Source organism: Zalophus californianus, chromosome 9 (genome assembly GCF_009762305.2).
Source record: "Zalophus californianus isolate mZalCal1 chromosome 9, mZalCal1.pri.v2, whole genome shotgun sequence".
Taxonomy (NCBI): Eukaryota; Metazoa; Chordata; class Mammalia; order Carnivora; family Otariidae; genus Zalophus; species Zalophus californianus.
Genome location: NC_045603.1, coordinates 41,506,388 through 41,518,585, shown reverse-complemented (window position 1 = coordinate 41,518,585; position 12,198 = coordinate 41,506,388).

Here is a 12,198-nt window from a genome sequence, read left to right as displayed (position 1 = left end):
AAGTCTAACAAAGGAAAGGAGTGTTATTTTATGGAAAAGGAGGAAGTTGGGGGGTTGTTTTGATCAAAAGTCAGAGGAAAGCACGAGTCTAGGGTAATGAAGGTTTCTCAATGGCTGAGTTGCAGGGGTAGCTAATTTCTTGTAGCAGATGCAATGTACATCTTTCCCTCTTGGGTCCTGTAATTGATGATTCTTTCCTATTGAGGATTCTTTTTTTAGGGGTCTGTAATTGACAGTTCTTCCTGTAATTGACATTGAGTGGTATGGCTTCCCATTCCAGCTCCCCTTCTATTATCCCGAGTTCACTTTAGTAAGGTTTCCCTTTATTAATTTTCACAAGATAGAGTCTGTGAATTGCTTCTAACCAATAGAATATGGCAAAGGTGCTAAGATATTACCCCCATAATTACATTACACTATATCATAGTTGTGGTAGGATACATCACTCTCATCATTATGTTACATTATGTAAGAATCCATCTTGTTAGCAGAATTGTTCTTTCTTACTTTCTTGCTGACTTTGATGAAGCAAGCTGTGATGTTGTAAACTGCCTATGGAGAGGATCATGTGGCAAGAAACTCAGGTGGCCTCTAGAAGCTGAAGACAGCCACTGGCCGACAGCCAGAAGAAAACTTCTGAAGCTTTTACTCCTACAGCTGCAAGGAAGTGAATTCTGTCAAAAATCTGAGGGAGTCTGGAAGCAGATTCTTCTTCACTTGAGCCTCCAGATGGGAACACAGCCCAGCCAACACATTCAGTGTAGCCTGGAGAGACCCAAAAGTGGAAACCCCAGCTAAGCTCTGCCTGGACTCTTGACCCACAGAAACAGAGATAATAAAGTGTGTTGTTTTAAGCTGCTAAATTTACGGGATTTGTTACACATAAATAGAAAACTATACAGATTTTGGTACCTAGAAATGGGGTGCTGTTATAACAAATACCTAAAAATGTGTCTGTGGGTGGAGCAGTGGGTGGAGGCTGGAAGAATGTTGGAGGATGATAAAGCCTAAATTGCCATGACCAGATTATCAGTAGAAATATGGAACTGAGGACATTACTATTGAGGGCTCAGAAGGAAGTGAGGAATGTGTTACTGGAAACTAGAGGAAAGGGAATCCTAGTGGCAGACAATTTAGTGAAATTGTCTCCTGCCATTATATTGAAAGCAGATAAATGATGAACTTGGTTATATAGTTAAGGAGATTTCCAAGCAAAGTGTTGAAGATGACAATTTGCTACTTATAGTAAAAATTCAAGAAAAGAGAGACAATTTAAGGGAAGAATTGTTAATCAAAAAGGGAACAGGACTTGCTGATTTTGGAAAATCTTCCTTCTCCCCAAATGGTAAAAATACTAACACTAGGAGATGGCTTCTGAACACTGTCAGGAAAGCTTGCTCCAGAGAAAATGCCCAGGGAGTAACTCCACAACCTTTTGTTAAAACCTCAAAGAAATCAAAAGTCAAGGTGCAGGGCACCAGGGTGGCCCAGTTGTTAAGCGTCTGCCTTTGGCTCAAGTCATGATCCCAGAGGCCAAACATCGAGCCCCACATCAGGCTCCCTGCTCTGCAGCAAGCCTGCTTCTCCCTCACCCCTCCCCCTGCTTGTGTTCCCTCTCTCACTGCCTCTCTCTCTGTCAAATAAATAAATAAAATTTTTAAAAAAAAAGTCAAGGTGCTTAATCACACAAAGGGCTATTTCAGGAGATTGAGGGTGTGTCTCAAGATCTTCTCAAGCAAACCACTGGACCTCTAAGAAGTTTATTTATTTTTTAAAAAAAATTTATTTTTATTTATTTGACAGAGAGAGACACAGTGAGAGCAGGAACACAAGCAGGGGGAGTGGGAGAGGGAGAAGCAGGCTTCCCGCTGAGCAGGGAGCTCAATGTGGGACTCGATCCCAGGACCCTGGGATCATGACCCGAGCCGAAGGCAGACACTTAACAACTGAGCCACCCAGGCGCCCAGACCTCTAAGAAGTTTAAAGGTGCTATTCCTCAGCCCTAGGCTCTCAGCAGGAGCCAAAGATAGAGATGAGATTATTTTATGGAAACAAACTGTAGATTGTGTGGTCTTTGTCTAATGGGGTGAACCTCATTGAAAAACTTGAAGACTCACCAAATTCTTGAAAAATTTATTTCAGCAGAAACAGTGCCAGATTGGAATGAGAAAGACAAAATGTAAAACAAAAGGAGGATGTCAGACTGCCCCCCCCAAATTGTATTGGCAAGAAATAGTCTGATAAACCTACTCATCTGTGAACACATGCTACCTTCCAAAAAAAGGAAGGATGACTCAGAGGGCCGAACCAAGAATCCAGGGGGCAGAGCCAAGAGCCTTGCAGGATTATCCCCAAGCCAAAGAACTTAATCAAGGAACTCCCCAACATTCACCCAGTTGTATTTCAAAATGCTATGGGGTGCCTGGGTGGTTCAGTCAGTTAAGCGTCTGCCTTTGGCTCAGGTCATGATCTCAGGGTCCTGGGATGGTGTCCACATCGGGCTTTCCACTCAGTGGCGAGTCTGCTTCTCCCTCTGCCTCTGTGGTCACTTTCGCTCTCTCTCAAATAAATAAATAAATCTTTAAAAAACAAAACAAAATGCTATGGACCAAGAAACTTACTTTTCATTTTATCTTTTTTTAAGCCTTTCATTTCCCCCCTGTTTGAACTTGAATGTCTTAAACTGTTATACTCAATCTGTGCCACCACTGAATGTTGGGTATGTTGGAGGCAGATCACTTGTTTCTTTAGTTTCTCAGGCCCATAGATAAAGAGTAATTAATTGTACCTAGGAACTAACTTTTTCTGAGTCCACTCAAAACTGGCAATCTTCCAAGTCACCCCAAGTGTTGTATATGATGGTTCTCTGTGCCTTTTTCTTAGTGGTAGGATACTTCTTCCTTCATTCTCCCTTCCAGTCTCCCACCAGTACTTTCTATTTGCTGAACCTAACTAGAAGCTAGTTGGCAAATGGATACTGGGAAATATGGTTTAACCTGGTCATGTCCTGTGATTCAGAGTGTAGAGCAAGGAAGAGTCTAGGAAGGATGGATCTGAGAGAAAATAGGCTAAATGATGACCACAGAGTCTGCACTTAAAATGCTTTTTACATCTGGAAACTTGCTACAACTCAGCCCTAATTTGGTCTGTTCTCCGATGAAAGATTAGACCCTCCTTCCCATTTCTATCCTGTTTTGGTCAGTTTTGTTTTGTTTTGTTTTGTTTTTTTACACCTTAGGTCAATATTTGCTTTTTCATTTATTGACTTTGTCTGATTGATAGGACCATTGTCTACCATCGAGACAAATAATTAGACCATTTTTCCTTTCCTTTTTTTTTTTAAGATTTTATTTATTTATTTGACAGAGAGAGACACAGCGAGAGAGGGAACACAAGCAGGGGGAGTGGGAATGGGAGAAGCAGGCTTCCTGCTGAGCAGGGAGCCTGAGGCGGGGCTCAATCCCAGGACCCTGGGATCATGACCTGAGCTGAAGGCAGACACTTAACGACTGAGCCACCCAGGTGCCCAACCTAAAATCGTTCCTGTTCAGACATCATGACTGTTACTATTTAAATAGGAGAGTATTGTTAACATCATGGACATTTTACTTCCAAATGAGGCTACCTTCTCAGTAGAGTTGCCATAGAGCAAATTCGGGACAACTCAATTCTTATACCTATTTCTGTATTCAATCTGTTCTGGTATTTGTTTTGGTTGAAACAAAAAAAATCCATTCTCACACATATATGTAATTGGAAAAGGAAGGAATGGTTTAATAGTTTTTTAAAAAGATATTTGTGAATAATCTCTTTAATATCATACTGGCAAAACCCTACAAGAGATAGTTTCTTAAAGATTAGTAGCAATGTGGAATCTGAAATCATATGTATGGACATTTATATACTGTAACATTAAAATCTACTGATATATTATGGTGTATCTTGAACTTTGAATGGATCTTTTACCTATACATTATTTTGTAACATCATGCATTGTTCATTTGGAAAATAGTTTACTGAGGTATGCATATTTTCCAAATGTTGATACATTTCATCTGAAATATCAAAGACTCACATTCATGACTGTCACCACTGATCTCATCAAGAAAGTCCTTAAGAATTAGCAAATTGTCAGACTCATGGGTAGATACAAGTTTTCCAAAATTCTGAATTTTTTCTTGAAAGCTTGAATTTTATCTTTAACAACAAATGCTGTAAGTTGTTTTCATTGAAGTGACAGACTTCACTAAGTTTTGAGACAATGTCTGCCAAATACCCAAGTCTGAATAACTATATTTTGGTTGCCTGTTATTCTTTTTTAAAATTTTATTTTATTTAAATTCAATTAGTTAACATATAGTGCATTAATCCTTCTAGAGGTAGAGTTCAGTGACTCATCAGTTGCATATAACACCCAGTGCTCATTACATCATATGTCCTCCTTAATGCCCATCACCCAGTTACCCCATCCCCTCACCCACCTCACTTCCATCAACCTCAATTTGTTTCCTATAGTTAAGAGTCTCTTATGGTTTGTCTCCCTCTCTGATTTCATCTTATTTTATTTTTCCCTCCCTTCCCCTATGATCCTCTTTTTTGTTTCTTAAATTCCACATATGAGTGAAATCATATGATAATTGTCTTTCTCTGATTGACTTATTTCACTTAGCATAAGACCCACTAGTTCCATCCACAACATTGCAAATGGTAAGATTTCATTTTTTTGATGGCTGAGTAATATTCCATTGTATACATATACCACATCTTCTTTACTCATTCATCTATTGATAGATATTTGGGCTCTTTCCATAGTTTGGCTATTGTGGACATTCCTGCTATAAACATTGCGGTGCAGGTGCCCCTTTGGATCACTATGTTTGTATCCTTTGGGTAAATACCTAGTAATGCAATTGCTGGGTCGTAGGGTAGCTCTATTTTTAACTTTTTGAGGAATCTCCATGTTGTTTTTCAGAGTGGCTGTACCAACTTGCATTCCACTAGCAGTTATAAGAGTGTACCCCTTTCTCTGCATTCTTGCCAACATTTGTTGTTCCCTGACTAGTTAATTTTAGCCATTCTGACTGGTGTGAGGTAGTATCTCATTGTGGTTTTGATCTGTATTTCCCTGATTCTGAGTGATGTTGAATATTTTTTCATGTGTCTGTTGGCTATTTGTATGTCTTCTTTGGAGAAATGTCTGTTCATGTCTTCTATTTCTTGACTGGTTTATTTGTTTTTTGGATGTTGAGTTTGATAAGTTCTTTATAGATCTTGGATACTAGCCCTTTATCTGATAAGACATTTGCAAATATCTTCTCCCATTCTGTAGGTTGTCTTTAGGCTTTGTCAACTGTTTTGCTGTGCAAAAGCTTTTTATCTTGATGAAGTCCCAATAATTCATTTTGTCTGTCATTCTTTCAAGTAAAAATGGTGTTCCATATAAAAAGTGGCTTGTTTAACTCACAACTGAATCACATAAATCCTTTTTCTCAGGACAACCATTGTGCCTTGGTATTCAGCAGGAATGCTTTGTGCATTTTGTATCATAGAATTTTTAAAAGACATGGAATCAGAAGTTCAGATTAAATAAAATTAGTAATTGTTGCTATTTTATTAAGCATATTATTAAATGAAACTCTTTTTTTTTTCTTGTGAGTATATAGCAGTGACCAATACAATTGCTACTAGTCTAGGCTGGTATTGCTGTCTTGATTTCTATTAATGCACCAGCAATTTTACCCACCATTACCTTTGTATTATAGTACAAATGTCAACACAGTTTGAAAGGCAAATAATATCTTAGTATGATTTTGAAAATAGTTTTGACCTTGCAGATACTTAAAAGGTTTTCAAGAACTCCATGGGGTCTACAAACCACATTTTGAGAACTGCTGCCCAGGAGCGAACCTAACTTGTAAGTGGTAGCAATCCATTTTTCACACAATTTGCGGTTACACACAATTTTTCACACTCTGAGAAGAGTCTGTGGTGTTCTAACTAATCCTGGCCTAACTGCTCTCACTAACCTTTTCTGCTTACTGGTAATCATGACCCATCATATTCTGTTCTGGTTCTAGCTTATTTCCCCATTTCTAACCCTCCATTCTTCTTGCCAAAATAAAAACTCCTGGCCCCTCTTTTTGTCTGCCTAATCAAACCCCACATTAATTTTCTAATGATTCCAGTTTAATTCTTAATTTTGTTGCCAGGAATCAACCTAGCCCTTCAGGGAAGAATTTTATTTCTATGTATGTATGTATGTATGTATATGTATGTATGTATGTACGTATGTATTTAATGAATTAAATAAATTCATTGATTTTAAAATGAATTTTCTGCAAATCTACTATTTCACTTGCTAGAGAGATAGCATTTGCTTTGGGTCTTAAAGAGTGACATGATTTGGACAGGTGAAATGAGACTGTACATTTTTCAAAGTATAAGAAATAATAATGGTTGTATGAAGGTAAAAAAGCACAGGGACTGCTTAGGAAAAAGAAGGATGCAGATAATAGAGTAATTAAAAGACATGGTCAGAAAGGCAGTAAGGGGTCATGTCGTAGAAGGTGTTGAATGCCTAGAGTTCATTTAGTAAGCAGTGGGGAGCTACTAGAGATGTTTCAGAAGAGGCAGAGGTAATGGGGTAAAACAGGCTCAATAATCAAAGCATTATTTGTGTAAGATTTATTTGGCAACTACAGATGAAAAGAAATTTAATGGAGAAAAGAGACCTGAGGCAAGAAAACCAGGTTGGAGGCCTGAACTAGGGTGGTGGCCCTAGAGGTGGAGATGGGTGGAAATATATTTTGAGAACACTGAGGAAGTAAGATCAGTAAGCAGTGGTAAGGGAGAAGTGGTTGTGAAAAAATGATTAAAGCTTTAAGTATGAGTTACTGGGAGAATGGTGATGCTATTCACAGAAGTCAGGAAGTCAGAAAAAGGAACGGTTTGTGTGAGGCAAAATGATGAGTTCAGTTCTCTACCTATTAGGCATGTAAGTAGTATACCCAAGGGGAACTAATTTTATAGCACTTACAAAACTGAAAACTAATATATTAGGATATTAGAAATGGTGGCTATAGCTGGACTGGCTTTATATCGTCTCTTTACAATATAAATGTAAAGGGGAAAATGCAGTCAGTATTTTAATTCTCTGTAGAGTTTCTTTCTAGACATCTGTAGCTTTCTTTTGGTCAATGTAACACAAAGATAGCTCTAATAAAGTGATACATATTTATTTATTTATTTTTAAAGATTTTATTTATTTGACAGAGAGAGACACAGCGAGAGAGGGAACACAAGCAGGGGCAGTGGGAGAGGGAGAAGCAGACTTCCCGCTGAGCAGGGAGCCCAATGTGGGACTCGATCTCAGGACCCTGGGATCATGACCTGAGCCGAAGGCAGATGCTTAACGACTGAGCCACCCAGGTGCCCAAGTGATACATATTTATCAAATGATTTATATGTATTATTTATTATGCTAAATTTTGTCAGTCAGTCCTCACAACACTTAGACAGTATTATCTGGATTTTCATAAGAGAAATCAAGGTGTAAAGAGGTTAAGTAACTTTCTCAAGGTCAAATAAGAAATGGTGGAATGACATTTGAAACCAGGTTCTGCGTGGTTTTAAAGTTCTTGTTTCTTCTACTTTATGTAGTTAAAGTATTTATTTGCCTTTCTCCCTTTTCCTTTTCACAAAATGAAAAGGAAATAGTGCCTTTTAGCATGGGCTATTGGTTTTTACTATATGATCGTATCCAGAGATACATTTAATGCCTGCTTAGGACATCTATCTTAAAAAAGGCTTTGCTCAGGGACTCTTTTTTTTTTCAAGTTTTATTGAGATATATTTGACATACATTACTGTATAAGTTTAAGGTGTATAGCATAATGATTTCACTTACATATATTGTAAAATTATTACTGCAATAAGTTTAGTTAGCATCCATCATCTTATATAGATAAAATAAAAAGAAGAAGTGAAAAAAAAAACAAACATTTTTCCCCCTTGGTGAGGAGAACTCTTAGGATTTACTCTTTTAACAACTTTTCCATAAATCATACAGCCATGTTGACTATAGTCATCATGGCTGTATGTCACATCCCTAGTACTAATTTATCTTGTAATTAGACATTTTTACCTTTTGACTGCCTTCCTCCAATTCTCTTCTTCTTAGGGGTAGGGAGTTACCTTGGTAACCACAAGTCTGATCTTTTTTTATGAGTTTGATTTATTTTTTTTAAGTTTAATTTTTATTTTTAAGGATTCTGCATATAAGCAAGATTTTACAGTGTTTGTCTTAATCTGTCTTATTTCCCATAGCGTATTGCCCTTAAGGTCTACCCATGTTGTCCCAAATAGCAGGATTCCCTCATTTTTATGGCTAAATAAAATTCTATTGTATATATATGTCACAACTTCTTTATCCATTCATCCATTGATGAACACTTAGGTTGTTTCCATGTCTTGGCTATTGCAAATAATGCTATGATGAACATAGGGGTACAGATATCCTTTTGAATTAGCCTTTTTGTTTCCTTTGAATATATTCCCAGAAGTAGAATTGCTGGATCATATGGTATTTCTATTTTTAATTTTTTGAGGATCCTCCATACTGTTTTCCATAGTGGTTGTACCAGTTTGCAATCTCACCAACAGTGCACAAGGGTTCCCCTTTCTCTATATCCTTGCCAGCATTTGTTATCTCTTGTCTTTTTGATGATGGCTATTCTAACAAGCTTGAGGTGATATCTAATTGTGGTTTTATTTGCATTTTCTTAATGACTAGTGATGTTGAACATCTTTTCATGTACCTGTTGGCCTTTCGTATATCTTCTTTGGGAAAATGTCTATTCAGATTTTTTGCCTATTTTTAATTGGATTATTATTATGGCTATTGAGTTGTATGAGTTCTTTATGTATTTTAGATGTTAACCCCTTATCAGGTATACAGTTTGCAAATGTTTTTTCCCATTCTGTGTGTTGTCTTTTCATTTGTTGGTTGTATTTTTGCTCTGCAAAAGCTTTTTATTTTGATGAATTTCTACTTGTTAAATTTTTATTTTGTTGCTAGTGCTTTAGGTGTCATATCTGAAAAATTATTGCCAAGACCCATGTAAAGGAGTTTTTTCCTAATTTTCTTCTATGAGTTTCATAGCTTCAGGTCTTGTTTTTAAGTTTTAAATCCATTTCAAGTTAATTTTTGTGAGTAGTATAAGATAATGGTCTAGTTTCATTCTTTTATATGTGAATATCAAATTTTCCCAGCAGTATTTATTGAAGAGACTTTCTTTTCTCCAGTGATTAGATGCACCCATAGAGTGCAATGAGTGGAGATCCAAGAAAGACAATGCCTGTGCTATGTCCTTTACATGCACCACCTGGCTCTTGGTGCTCAATGAATGTAAGTCCCTTTCGCTTTTACATTTTCCAAAATACTTCCACACATCTCATTTCGTTTTTCTATATATGAAAAAGAAAATCCCAAGGAATAAACTGTTATTCTTATTGTACTGATACATAAGAATCTTTGTTCGTTGAGGCTGAGAATGATTGGATAATTCTGCAGTTCAGTCTCTCTAACCTGAATGTTCCAGATTTGCTAAATTGATCATGTAGGAAGTGATCATGTGTCCATCTGGCCACTGAGCTGTGATAATGACAGAAAGTCTGATAGGAAAGGTCTTCTTGTTTACAGTCCAAACTGAGCATGGTTCCCACTTAAGTAAAGACCCATAACACTTTCTGTGTAACACCATTGAACTTCCCTTGTGCAGTGGCTGAGGACACTACTGTTAGTCCCTTTATCCCTAGGGTTGAATAGGTAACATTTTGCATTGCAAAAATATACCAGTTGTTTAATTTGACAGAGTTCTCAAGGAAAGTCTCATGGAAAGTCTCAGACATGAGGTGGAGAAGGTGGAGTGTTTCTAGAATTGAGCATTTGTGTAAGTTAAAAAGACTTTGAAAGGGTATCAGACATGAAGAAAAGCAAAGCATGGTGCGATCATGTCACACAAAGTAGACCTGCATGCAAACAGCATAAAAGGAAAATAGAAGATGAGGTTCACCAGATATTCAAAGTTCAGCTGTTAGAGGGTACTGACCAGGAAGATTATAAATTTTGACTGTAATGTATTTAAGAAACATTTTACTATTAAGAAGGAAAGAAATTATTTACAAGTAAAGCCATATAACCTTATTTAAGACATGTTCTTATGCCTTTATTTCAGGCTCCTTCATTCTGTGAAAAGAAAAGGGAAGGAAAGCATAATGACTGAGTAACTCAAGAGAAAGAGAAAGAGAGACCTCATGTTCTCTAAAGGAGAGTAGGAAGAGTAACTCTCAGAACAGGATGGGTGATTGGGGTGCCTGGCTGGCTCAGTTGTTAGAGCATGTGACTCTTGATCTCAGGATTGTGAGTTTGAACTCCACGTGGGTTGTAGAGATTACTTAAATAAAAAAAAATTTTTTTTTAAGAAAAGAAACAAAACAAAACCAGGGGAGCCTGGGTGACTCAGTGGGTTAAGCATCCCCTTTGGCTTGGGTCATGATCCCAGGGTCTTGGGATTGAGCCCCACATTGGGCTCCCTGCAGAGCAGGGAGCCTGCTTCTCCCTTTCCATCTGCTGCTGCTCCCCCTGCTTGTGCTCTCTCTCTCTGTCTCTCTGTCAAATAAATAAATAAACAAATAAATAAAATCTTTTAAACGAAAAGAAAAGAAAAGTAAAAGAACAGTATGGGTGACTTCTTCCCTCGATTAGTGTCTGACACCAGGGAACTAAGAAAATTTCCTTATTACACTAAATTCAGACCCTTAGAAAATCAGAATCCTGTATATCATGAGATAGTTAAATTAAGTCTCCTAATCTCTTTTATATAATCACCTAGAAAAAACAGAATGGCATCCTGAGTAAGCCAGAATACCTGCAAAAAAAAGCTTAAATAGATCTGCATTGGATCCAATATCTATATATCATACCTAATATCTATATTTTATTAGTTCATTCAATCAATATGTATAAATTTCCTACTATATGCCAGGCACTGAGGATACATGTTTATAAGACAGATATGATCCCTGACCTCATGGAACTTGCAGTCTCCTGGGGAAAATAGGCATTACATAAACAATGCATTCATTTTTACCAGTATAACTTTATAAAAAATGAACAAATATCTTTTGAGGTTTTTATGCTAGGTGTAGAAGATACCAAAATCGCTGTCTTCAAGAAAGTGAAAGTTGAATCTATCGGTGGGAATACATTATATTGGTAAAACTTTACAAATTGTTACTTTTAGTGCCCAGTAATGCTGGACATTTCCATTACCTCATAATATGATTCAACTCAAATCCCCATCTCAATCCACTTGCACCTATTATAGAATACTATCACTTGTTACTACTGAAGGCTAATGGAAAGAGCCTGTGGATTCTTCCACTGAACAGAATTTCTCTGCCATATTGAACCTCAGATGACATGAAACAGGCCTATTCGTTTCAGTTTCAGAAAGCAGAAAGCTGCATTTTCTTTTATCTGAGGGTTTATGGAACTCACAAGATCTGAAAAGCCTGTTTTAGAAAATGGCACGGTGGAGAACTGAACATAAAAGACCCTGGCCCTGGTCCAATAGTTTTATGTCTAGGACTTGTCCTTACTTGTTAACAAGAGTTTTGGATTGTAAGAAATAAATTACCTCACATTTATAGCTTAGGCCTCTTTAAGGCAATATAACTAGAGGCAAAGGTAAGCACACTGCCCTCAAAAAACATCAGGGGGACATTTCTGAGTCATCAGACAAATACAATAAGAACTTAAATCTCTCGAGTTCACCCCTCTAAAAACAGACCAGGAAAGTCTCAGAGCATATAGAGCATTTAGGTTTCTGGTCTCAATTTTGGAGCTATAGTCATTCATCACATCTATTAGCTGACAGTCACAGTACAAGAAATACAAATGTCAACACTGGTAAAGGTTTGACTAAGACTGAAACAATTTCAGATATATTACCTTTATGCAATAATTTTAATAGTGAATCACCTTTTAAAAATTCAGTTTGGGCTCCTCCAACTAAAAGAAAAATACAAAACTCAAATAGCACTTCCTAAAAGATTCCATAGTGTCCCAAATTTGGAAATGTATATTTAAATAAAATTTTAAAAAGGTTAACAACTGTTCCATGGAACGCTTTTTTT